This window comes from Chiloscyllium punctatum, chromosome 42 (genome assembly GCF_047496795.1).
Source record: "Chiloscyllium punctatum isolate Juve2018m chromosome 42, sChiPun1.3, whole genome shotgun sequence".
Classification (NCBI taxonomy): domain Eukaryota; kingdom Metazoa; phylum Chordata; class Chondrichthyes; order Orectolobiformes; family Hemiscylliidae; genus Chiloscyllium; species Chiloscyllium punctatum.
Genome location: NC_092780.1, coordinates 36,523,128 through 36,535,820, shown reverse-complemented (window position 1 = coordinate 36,535,820; position 12,693 = coordinate 36,523,128). Strand labels below are relative to the sequence as shown.

Below are 12,693 nucleotides of genomic sequence, written 5' to 3'. Positions count from 1 at the left end.
CAACAAACGTGACGCCACTGTTTAAAAAGGGAGGTTGGTAAAAAAAAACGGGGAATTAAAGACCAGTTAGCTTAACTGCTATAGTGGGGAAAATGCTTGAATCTATTATCAAGGGCAAATAACAAGGCACCTCGATAGAAATTGTCCCGTTGGGCGGCATAGCATGGGTTCATGAAGGGCAAGTCATGCTGAACTAACCTTTTGGAATTCTATGAAGACATTACAAACACAGTGGACAATGAGGATTCAGTAGAAGTGCTGTTTCTAGATTTCCAAAAGACATTTGACAAGATGCCGCACAAAAGGCTGCATGGGATAAAGGTGTAGGTAATGTTACTAGCATGGATAGAGGATTGATTGACCAACAGGAAACAAAGACTGGGAATAAATGAGTGCATTTATGGTTGGCAATCAGTGACTAGTGGCGTGCCTCAGGGATCAGTATTGGGACTGCAATTATTCACAATTAACATTTGGAGTTGGGGACCACATGTGGTGTGTCAAAGTTTGCGGATAACACTAAGATGAATGGTAGAACAAAGTGTGCAGAGAATTGTGAAACTTTGCAAAGAGATGTGGATAGTTTAGGGGAGTGTGCAAAGGTCTGGCAGATGGAATACAATGTTAATAAATGTGAAGTCATCCACTTCAGTAGGGATAACAGTAAAAAGGACTATTACTTGAATGGTAAAACAACTTGCGCATGCTGCTGTGCAGAGGGACCTGGGTGTCCTTGTGCATAAATCACTGAAGGTTGGTCAGCAGGTAATTAAAGAGGCAAATGGAATTTTGTCCTTCATTGCTAAAGGGACTGAGTTTAAAAGCAGGGAGGTTATGTTGCAGCTGTTGAAGTCAGCAGGGGCTGCTGAAGTCACACCTGGAGAATTGGATACAGTTTTGGTCCCGCTACTTGAGAAAGGATGTACTGGCACTAGAGGGGGTGAGAAGAGGTTCACTAGGTTGATTCTGGAGTTGAGGGATTTGCCTTTGAGGAGAGACTGAGGAGACTGGGATTCTATTAATTGGAATTCAGAAGAATGGGGGGGGGGGGGGGTGGGGATCTAAAATTATGAAGGGAATTGATGACATAGCAGTAAAGAAGATGTTTCCAATGATGGGTGAAACTAAGACAAGAGGGCATAGCCTCAAAATTAGGGGGAGCTGATATAGGACTGAATTGAGAAGGAACTTCTCACCCATTGGGTTGTGAATCTATGGAATTCCTTGCCCACTGAAGTAGTTGAGGGCTCCTCAATAGGTATTTTTAAAGCTAAGGTAGATCATTTTTTGAACAATAAAAGAGTTAAGGGTTATATTGAGAGGATGGGTTAGTGGAGCTGAGTCCACAAAAAGATCAGCAATGACCTTATTGAATGGCGGAGTAGGCGCAAAGAGCCAGATGGCCTACTCCTGCTCCTAGTTCTTATCTCCTTGTTGTTATGTTCATTAGAAGAGGTCATCTAAATACTCCAAGGAGAAAGTGAGGACTGCAGATGCTGGAGAGTTAGAGTCAAACAGCACAGCAGGTCAGGCAGCATCTGAGGAGCAGGAGATGTTTCGGCACTAAGCCCTTCATCTTGGATCTCTTGCTCCTTGGATGAGGCCTGACCTGCTGTGCGTTTCCAGTGTCATATGTAAGTACTCTAAGCCAAGCAGCACATTGGTAAGATATAACATTTTCACCCTAAACAAATGTGATCTTCACATTCCACAGCACAGCCTAAATGTGACCGGCACCCATCTTAATGGTGATAAAGAGAGCGAGATGCAAAGAGGCCTCTCTCAATCTAGCTGGGGAATGTTTCAGAATACGTTTATAACCAGATTTCCGTCTTTCTTCCTTTTGACACCTGTCCTGGGAGATCTGATTTCCTTCAGGCAAAGACCATGTGCTAAGAGTTGCTCCTTAATTCTTACCAGCCTGCTGTTACTGAGCAAGCACAATGCTTCTTGTTACTCTGCTCTCCAGTTTGGATTTTAAAAAATGAATAAACACTGTTGTTGAGAAACATGCATATGTCAGAATGTGGTGAGTTCGGGTTGTTTTTACTGATAGGTGCTTTCATTGAATGTAATCAGCAGAGGCCTGGGGCTAACAGGCTGTAATGGATGTGTGTAGTGTGCATCAGGAAGCACAGATGTTAAGAGGTGAGGTAGGGAAGCATGCTGAGAGCGGGAGAAGCAAAGTGCATCAAGGCAATTTACAGTTCGGTGTTAAGTCAGTATGTCTCCATCTCTAAGTAGGGAGTAGAGTAACTTCATTTGTTATTTCTACCACATACAGCTGGTACAATAAAAACGCAACAGAGTTCCTCCAGGACCAAGGTGCTATATGAACGCACAGACTACACAAGAGTACGGTCATACACAGGGCAGCATAAAGTGCATAGAGAAGTGCAAAACACGCAAGACAGCACAGTCACTCCTGACAAGACAAGACAATAGGCACAGTGGTTGACAAATTACAATGTAAAAATGAATGATCATTAATAAAACATTGCTTTAGCTGCAATTCAAAAAGTCGTCCGAAAATTGCAAATGGAATTGAGTGTGATCATACTGTGTTAACGAGCCCGATGGCTTGGGCGAAGAAACTATTGCACAGTCTGGCCATGGGGGAGCCGAATGCTTCACTATCTTCTCACAGATGGCATGAGGGAGAAGTATTTGAACGAAGGGTGTGTGAGGTCGTCCACAATGCTGTTAGTCTTGTCAATGCAGTGTGTGGTGTAAATATCTGTAATGGAAGGGAGCAAGGCCCCAATAATCTTCTCAGCTATCCTCACTATCCGTTGTATGGTCTTACAATCCGAGATGGTGCAACTCCTGAACCAGGCAGTGATGCAGCTGCTCAGGGTACTCTCAATGAACCCTCTGTAGAATGTGGTGAGGATGGGGGCATGGGAGATGGTCTTTCCACAAGCTACGCAGAAAGTAAAGATGCTGCTGGGCTCTCTTGGCTAAGGAGCTGGTGTTGAGGGTCCAGGTGAGACTCTCTGCCAGGTGGATGCCAAGACTGAGGCAGATTGGCATTTAAAAGAATATTGGATTATTATATGAAAAGGGAGACCATTCAGGCCACGGGAAAAAGGCTGGGGAATTTCATTAGGGAAAGTGCACTTTTAGATAGCCCATCTGAAGATCTTTTCTGACTCCCAGCAATTGTTTCTCCAAGGCACAGTGGTTATTTGCATCTTGGAACATCATCGACAAGCAAATAAAATCAAGAACAGAAATTGCTGGAAAAACTCAGCAAGAATAGCAGCATCTGTGGAGAGAAATCAGAGTCAATGTTTAGGGTCCAGTGACCTTTCATCCAAAGTATGTCACTGGACTCGAAACGTTAACTCTCCCTAGATGCTGCTCGACTTACTGAGTTTCTCCAGCAATTTCTTTTTTTGTTATCACAGACAGGCAAGCGATCAGACAAGCCAAACCGGAACTTTTCATGACAGCCATTGAACACAAAAGAATCAAATACAGGCTACGGTTGACACCCTCAATGCAAATCAAATGCAGTAACCTCGACAGTCCATTGGTCTTCTGCACCAGCTTGCATCTGCTGGAACTGAGTGTCAACCCACTCCTGCCTGCCATGTCCAGCCCGATGCAGCTCAGCTCTCTCATCCACATGGGGAGCTTCCTCCAGATCAATGCCCTCATCCTTCATTTTGGATGACTGCTCCCTTTCCCCTAGCTCCTCAGCATCTATACCATCCCCTCATTGCCTACTTCAATTGTAGAAATCACAGTACATCAGATGTGTGACTCACAGCATCCGGACTAAAATGAAGGGCCCGTATAGCCTGGTCCAAGCTTCAGAACCAGACCTTCAGCAGCCCTATCATCTGTTCCACCACAGCCTTGGACATAGCATATGCATCAGCTTGTTGAAGGTGCTACATAGGCCGATAATCACATAATCACTCAAAAAGTGCTCGGATACCTCCTTCCCATCCCAGACCCACAGCAACCATTCCAGTTTCCAGTGAATTTGTTACAGTCCATCGTTATACTTACTTGACATAGCACGCAGTGATGTTGTGGGGTACTTCTGTCCAGCATTTGCCTCCTTTGAATTTATTGCCACTAACTTCTACATCATTGAGATGACAATAGTAGTTTAACCAACACCCTTGATGCAAAAGTAGCTTTACTCTGCATGCACTATATACATACATGGAAACGTTTGCAAACAAAGTCATGCTGGAGTTTGCAAACCTCCCCAGCTTTATATATTTGTCTCTTCAATGTCCTAATATCCAGCAAATATGGGGCCCATCCTTTTAGCCTTCATAGTGGCCCTTACTCCACAGGGATATTCTACATTGGATGGTCTACACCAGAATCAGACTAAAACTAATGTCCTTGGGGAAGTTATTGCTCCTGCTGTTGGGGAGGTTTTAAACTAATGTGGCAGGGTTCTGGAAACAGAAGAGAAGACTAGTAGACACTGAGGTGGAAACTAGAGACTGTAAGGATTATGAAGTTAACATTACCAAGGGGAAGAGTAGACAGAGAGCAGATGAACGTAAAAGAACTGGTAGCCTGAAGTGCATATACTTTAATGCAAGGAGTATAGTGGGTAAGGTAGATGAACTGAGGGCTTGGATTGGTGCCTGGGAGTATGACATTATTGTGATCACAGACACTTGGTTGAAGGAAGGGCATGATTGGAACTAAATGTTCCAGGATATAGATGCTTCAGACAGGACAGGGAGGGAAGTAAAAGTGAGGGAGGAGTTGCGTTGCTGGTCAGGGACGATATCATGGCTGTGCTACAGGAGGACACTATGGAGGGCTTGAGCAGTGAGGCATTATGGGTAGAGCTGAGAAATAAGGGTACAGTTACATTGTTGGGGTTGTATTACAGGCCTCCTAATAGTGAACATGAGATAGAAGAACAAATAGGTAAACAGATTATGGAAAGATGTGGAGGCAACAGGGTGGTAGCGTTGGGAGATTTTAATTTTCCCAAGATTGACTGAGATACATTTAGTATCAGAGGTCTGGATGGAGCAGAATTTGGAAGGAGCATCCAGGAGAGTATTCTAGAGCAGTATGTCAATCGTCCAACAAGGGACGGGGCCATATTGGACCTGATATTGGGGATTGAGCTAGGCCAGGTGGTAGAAGTTGCAGTGGGGGATTTCTTTGGGAATAGTGACCACAATTCTGCAAGTTTTAGAATACTCGCAGACAAAGATGAGAGTGGTCCTAATGGGAGAGTACTAAACTGGACCAAGGCCAATTACATCAAAATTCGGCAGGAACTGGGAAATGTGGATTGCAGGCAGTTATTTGAAGGGAAGTCCGCATTTGATATATGGGGAGGCTTTCAAAGATAGGTTGAAGACAGTGCAGGATAGGCATGTCCCTTTGAAAACAAGGGATAGGAAAGGCAAGATTCGTGAAACGTGGATGACAGGAGAAATTGTGCGCCTAGCCAAGAGGAAAAGAGAAGCGTAAATAGGATCCAGGCAGCTAATAACAGAATGGGCCCTGGCAGAATATCGGGAGAGTAGGACCAATCTTAAACAAGGAATCAAGCAGGCTGAAAGGGGTCATGAAATAACTATAGCAAGCAGAATTAAGGAGAATCCCAAGGCCTTTTACTCATATACAAGAAGCAAGAGGGTAACTAGAGAAAGGGTTGGTCCACTAAAGGATAAGGAAGGAAGGTTGTGTGTTGAACCTGAGAAAATGGGTAAGATTCTCAATGATTACTTTGCATCAGTGTTCACTGAGGAGAGGGACATAATGAATGTTGAGATTAGAGATAGAAGCTTGTCTACTCTAGATCACGTTGACATTAGGAGGGAAAATGTGTTGGGTAGGCGAAAGAATATTAAAGTGGACAAATCCCCTGGACCAAATGGGATCTAGCCCAGGTTGCTGAGAGAGGCAAGAGAGGAAATAGCTGGGGCCCTGACAGATATCTTTGTAGCAACCTTAAATACAGTTGAAGCGCCGGAGGACTGGAGGGTTGTTCATGTTGTCCCCCTGTTCAAGAAGGGTAGAAGGGATATTCCAGATAATTACAGACCAGTTAGCCTGACATCAGTGGTGAGAAAGTTGCTGGAGAAGGTACTTAGGGATAAAATCTATTTATATTTGAGAAAGAATGAACTTATTAGTGATAGGCAACATGCTTTTATGTGGGGGAGATCATGCCCTACCAATTTAATAGAGTTCTTTGAGGAAATGACCAAATTGATAGATGAAGGAAGGGCTGTAGATGTCATTTACATGGACTTTAGTAAGGTATTTGATAAGGTTCTCCATGGTAAACAAATGGAGAAAGTGAAGTCACATGGTGTGCAGGGTTTTCTAGCTAGGTGGATAAAGAACTGGTTGAGCAATAGGAGACAGAGAGTAGTAGTTGAAGGGTGTTTCTCGAACTGGAGAAAGGTGACCAGTGGTGTTCCACAGGGATCAGTGCTAGGGCCACTTTTGTTTGTGAAATACATAAATGATCTGGAGGAGGGTATTGTTGGTCTAAGTTTGCAGATGACACGAAGACTGGTGGAGTGGCAGAAAGCAAAGGAGATTGTCAAAGAATACAGGAGAATATAGATAGACTGGAGAGTTGGGCGGAGAAATGGCAGATGGAGTTCAATCTGGGCAAATGTGAGATGATGCGTTTTGGGATGTCTAATTCTAGAGTGAATTATACAGTAAGTGGAAGAGCCTTGGGTAAAGTTGATGAGCAGAGATCTGGGAGTTCAGGTCCATTGTACCCTGAAGGTGGCTGCATAGGTGGATAGAGTGATCAAGAAGGCATGTGGTATGCTTGCCTTCATTGGACAGAGTATTGAATATAAGAGCTGACAGGTCAAGTTAAAATTGTACAAGACATTGGTTCGGCCACATTTAGAATACTGTGTACAGTTCCAGATGCCACATTACCAAAAGGATGCGGATGCTTTGGAGAGGATATGGAAGGTGATAGCTATGAAGAGTGGTTGAGTAGGTTAGGTTTGTTTTCATTAAAAGAAAGGAGATTGAGGGGGGACCTGATTGAGGTTTACAAAATCATGAAGGGTGTAGACAGGGTGGGTAGAGATAAGCTTGTTCCCAAGGTGAAGGATTCAATAATGAGAGGTCACGTTTTCAAGGTGAGAGGTGAAAAGTTAAGGGGGATACACATGGCAAGTACTTTACACAGAGGGTGGTAGGTGCCTGGAATGCATTGCCAGCAGAGGTGGTAGAGGCAGGCATGGTAGACTCATTTAAGATGCGTTTGGACAGATGCATGAGTAGGAGAGGAGCAGAGGGTTACAGATGCTTAGGAATTGGGCGATAGGTTTAGACAGTAGATTTAGATTGGCTCAGGCTTGAAGGACCGAAGGGCCTGTTCCTGGGCTGTAAATTTTCTTTGTTCTTTGTATTCTCTGAGATATTTTTCAATGGCATTGCCTATATAGAGAACAGTGAGTGATGACAGAGCATGGTGTTCCTGTTGGTCATCATCATCTACACCAGGCTTTGATTAGTCTCCAGGTAACCCCCTCCAAGAGCCTCCACATCTGTTTTTACCTTATACTGCCCCAACAGCCCATTCCCACCCATCCCCTCCATGTTGAGACCCACTACATTATACTTGACCTCCAATTACCCTCTACCCCAAGATCCCTGGCATTGCAGCTTAAAGATGCCCACCCTCCTCTTCTACAATGTCCTGTGAATGCCCCAATAGTGGTCACTCCTAATACACACTCTTCTTCCGTAGCCTCCCATACCCTCCAATACTGTTCCACACACTTCCCATCCACTTTGAGCTTCTTCCCCATCACCAGTTTTGTTCCCATCTCCACAAATGACGCTCCCCCTCCACCACTGCCCCCCCGCCCCCCCCCCCCCCCCCCCCCCCCCCGCCCCCAGCAACATTGACTTGTCCATCTCCTTTGGTAGTGATCCCCCCGCTGTGGTCACAATAGGAACCCCTTCCAAATTCAATAGGTGTACACCTAGGACGTATTCGCCCTGGACCTCTGACTTCCACAACCAGGCCCTAGACGTGAGTGCACAGACTATGACACTGTGACAGACTATGACACTGTGTTTGCTGGACCCAGGCTGTCAGTACACAATCCTCCATGATTGTTGCTGTTGCCCTCCAGGACTGACCAATGACCACAGCATCAAACAAAACCCAAAAGGTGAATGTCCCAAGTAGACAACTGACTATGACCAGTGCCCAAGATTGTAAGTTGACTGTGTCCTGACTGAAGGGACCCTCTGGTCAACAATGACCTCTACCTTCTTGCCTGGACCAAGGCACTATCTCCCACTCAGTTGAATGGACCATGCAGTGGGTTTGCTGCGCAGGCAGGCGGCACACACTATTACGTTGTTTCCTGACCCGCTGAGGAGCTGAAAGCTCATTAGATTGTGAACAGCCTCTTCCAGACCACTGGGATGCCAAGGGACAACATGCACTTAGAAGGTCAACCTTGCAGCCTCACTCTAGCAGTTTTGCTTTGACCCTGGAGAGATTGTGGGACCTGTTCTGTTGAATCAAAGGCACAGAAGTTGAATCAATGGCTTTGGGAACAGTTCACAATGTACGTCCTGTGAGAAAGATGACTCTCCAGTCGAACAATAATGGGATGGGTGCTTTATTCTTTATCTAAGAACAGAAAACCTGTTTGTTTGATGTTGGTTAGAATCTATGAAGAAAATAATGCCCATGGAGATGTTTGCACAGTCAAAATGGGAAGAGAAGCCATTGAATAAGAAGTGATCTCCTTGAAATGTACAGGTCCTGAAGAGGATTGATGGGGGAGGCACAGAGAGGTTGCTGTGCACTGACTGAATCTCAAACACAGGGACACAGTCTCTGGATAAGACATTGATTATTTAGGACAATGATGAGAAGAAATATTTTACTGAAAAATTGAATTGTCCACACTGTGGCTTCTGGATGTTCCAATGCTGATTGAATTGAATGGACAAAGTTTTATTCTCAGGGAATTGAGGAGATTAATCAATTCAAGGAGGTGGTAGGAAAGTGGAAAATCAACCCATGACCATATTTTAGAGTGAACAGACTCAAAGGACTGAACAGCAAACGTAGAATTATCAAATCCCTACAGTGTAGAAAGGGACCATTTAGCCCATTGAGTCTGCACAGACTTCAGAAGAACATCCCACCCAGGCCTACCCCATAGCCCTACATGGGGTTCTAACTGTAGGAAACCTACCCAGCCTAGTTTCTAGATACAATGAGCAATTTAGCATAGTCAATCCACCTAACCTGCACATCTTTGGATTGTGTGAGGAAATCAGAGCACCCGGAGGAAACGCACGCAAACAGAATATGCAAGTTCTGTGTCGACAATCTCCCAAGGCTGAAATTGAACCTGAATCCCTGGTGCTGTGCAGCAGCAGTACTAACCACTGAACCACCATGCCAAACCAACGTCTATGGCTGCTGTACTTCTGCAGTTATTTCTTGATTTTATGGCGAGGAGGGCTTGAACAATTTACTTTTCCAAGGAGCCAGGCAAATATAACAATTTATATGAAAATCTGATAAAGTAATTGATTAACTGTAGTTTTTCCTGATCTTCTGCCTTACCTCCTGATAGGCAGCTTGGAGACATATTGGCATTGGGCATTAGAATCTTAAAGATTTTAACAGCTGGTCATACTTCAACTTACAATCCCATCCCCCATTCCCTGACCTCTACTTCGATTGAATAAAATTCTTTCCCTTGTGGCTTTGAAAGTTTGTTTTTAAAGATGCCCTCCTGCTGTCCCACGCAAAGGTTTATTTGCTCAAGGATTAGTTGTGAGGGTTTGCATTGAGATGGGAGGCTGTTCCTGCAGTGAGTAGATTAACTGGCTTAGCCACGCCACTGTGAGCAATGAACTGAACAAAATGAAAGTCTAAATGCCTTCTCAAGGACAACTTGTGATGGGCAATAAATAATGAGTTTGTGTGACACTCTATGTCACAAGAGTGAATTTTATGTAGCTTAGCTGACTAGATGTCAAAAGACCAGATCCTGGCCATAGTGAAATGGAAAGTGCTCTGGAAGTGGCAACTATGTGATATGGTGCCTGGCTGCAGTTAATGCATTTTCCTGTTCGCTATTACTATTTCATTATGCTACAGTTAGCAGAAACTGTAAGAAATCAATAGTCCCTACATGACTAGGCATACCTCCCTGGACATGTCACATTATTCCACTGAGAAATGTAATATTTTTCAGATCACCATGAAATTAGAGTCATAGAGTCATGCAGATGTACAGCACGGAAACAGACCCTTCGGTTTAACTCATCCATGATGACCAGCTATTCTAAATTAATCTAGTCTCATTTGCCAGCATTGGACCATATCCCTCTGCACCCTTACTATTCATGAAACCATCCAGATACCTTTTAAATGTTGTAATTGGATCAGACTCCATCATCTCCTCTGGCAGCTCATTCCATACATGCACCACCCTCTGCGTGAAAGAATTGTTCTTTAGGTCCCTTTTAAATCTTACCCCTCTCATCCTAAACCTATGCCCTCTAGTTTTGGACTCCGTCACCACAGGGAAACGACCTTGTCAATGTATCCTATCCATTCCCCTCATGATTTTATAAACGGCTATAACATCACCACTCAGCTTCCTATGATCCAGAGAAAACAGGCCCAGCCTATTCAGCTTCTCCCTTTAGCTCAAACCCTCCAATCTGGCAACATCTTTGTAAATCTTTTCTGAACCCTTTCAAGTTTCATAACATCATTCCTATAGCAGATAGACTCGAGTTGCATTCAATATTCTGAAAGTGCCCTAAGCAATGTCCTGCACAGCCACAACATGACCTCCAAAATCCTTTGTTCAATTCTCTGACCAATAAAGGCAAGCATACCAAATGCTTTCTTAACTATCCTATCTATCTGCGACTCCATTTTCAAGGAGATATGAACCTGCACTCCAAGGTCTCTTTGTTCAGCAACACTCCACACAACCTTACCATTAAGTGTATAAGTCCTGCTCTGATTTGCCTTTCCAAAATGCAGCAAGTCACATTTATCTAAATTAAACTCCATCTGCCATTCCTCAGCCCATTGGTCCATCTGATCAAGAACCCATTGTACTCTGAGGTAACCTTCACTTTCCACTACACCTCCAATTTTGGGGTCTTCTGCAAATTTACTAACCATACCTTCTATGTTCACATCCAAATCATTTATACAAATTATGAAAAGCAGTGACCCAGCACCGATCCTTACAGCACACTACGGGTCACAGGCCTCCAGTCTGCAAAACAATCCTCTACCTCAACCCTCTGTTTTCTAGTTTCAAGCCAGTTCTGTGTCCAAATGGCTAGTTCTCCCCGTATATCATGAGATTTAATCTTGCTAACCAGTCTACCATCAGGAACCTTACTTAACCAGTCTACCATCAGGATCATATTCAGCACCCTGCCCTCATCAATTCTCTTCATTACTTCTTCAAAAACTCAATCACGTTAGTGAAACTTGAATTGCCACACATAGCCATGTTGACTATCCCCAAATCAGGCCTTGCCTTTCCTAATACATGTAAATCCTGTCCCTCAGGATTCCATCCAACAACTTGCCCACCAACGATACCAGGCTCACCGATCTATTGTCCCCTGGCTTTTCCTTACCATTTATCTTAAATAGTGGCACATTAGCCAAACACCAGTTTTCTGGCACCTTAGCTTTGACTATCAATGAAACAAATATCTCAGCAAAGGACCCAGCAATCCTCTCCCTAGCTTCCCACAGAGTTCTAAGATGCACCAGGTCAGGTCATGGGGATTTATCCACCTTTATGCGTTTTAAGCCATCCAGCACCTCCTCCTCTGTAATATGGACATTTTTCAAGAATCACTATTTATTTATCCATGTTCTCTACCTTCCATATCCTTCTCCACAGTAAACACTGATGCAAAATGCTCATTTTGTATCTCCCCTACCTCCTGCGGTTCCACACATAGACAGCTTTGCTGATCTTTAAAGGGCCCTATTGTTACCCTTTTGTCCTTATATAACAGGAGGGAAAAATCAGTCGAGGGACATTTGGGAACTTATTCCTTGCAACCTCCACATGTCTCTTCTCAAAATACTCTGAAGGACCAGATAGCCTGAGAAAATGGTTAAACTGTTTGCATTTGTAAATATGGAATCAAAAGCCTTTTTCAGGATTTGTGCAGAACTTGGGCAGTTCCTGAATGAAGCAAGAGGACTTCAGCGACTTTCCCTACCTTCACTCAGGAGATGTAGGCATCTCTGGCAATGGCAGGATTTATTGTCCATTTTTAATTGCCCTTACAAAACTACCTTCTTGAACTGCTGCAGTCCATGTGCTGCAAATACATCCCCAAAGCTGTGAAAAAGGAAGCAAAAACACAATGTCAGAACAGAACACAAAACAGTGACTGTAGGAATTTGATCTTTGATTTTTTGAAGTTACAGATAAAATGCAAGTCCAGATAACCAATCAGAAGTTTTGCTGTAACCAGCTTCAGAGCAGCACTTTTTAAGATGTTATATATTATACATAATATGTTCTGATCCCAGCGAAGACACTTATATTTATGTTCTAATCCCAGGTGTGACTTGCCCCATTTATCTGATGATAGATTTAGGTATTGGTAATGTTTTTGTATAAAGTAGACATAGCTTGATATCGGAGGTACTTACTAAGAAAATAAAGATAT

General features: G+C 43.7%; 1 protein-coding gene and 1 long non-coding RNA gene across 11 annotated transcripts in view; one reads left to right on the top strand and one right to left on the bottom strand.

Moving 5' to 3' along the window:
* The window catches only part of LOC140465897 (supervillin-like), a 242,531-nt gene that overhangs the window by 15,904 nt on the left and 213,934 nt on the right, over nucleotides 1-12,693 (top strand). The window lies entirely within an intron of this gene.
* The window catches only part of LOC140465899 (uncharacterized), a 73,737-nt gene that overhangs the window by 28,928 nt on the left and 32,116 nt on the right, over nucleotides 1-12,693 (bottom strand). Inside the window, exon 2 of the long non-coding RNA XR_011955181.1 lies at nucleotides 12,238-12,359. This is a non-coding gene — a long non-coding RNA (uncharacterized lncRNA). The remainder of the gene's footprint in view (nucleotides 1-12,237; nucleotides 12,360-12,693) is intronic.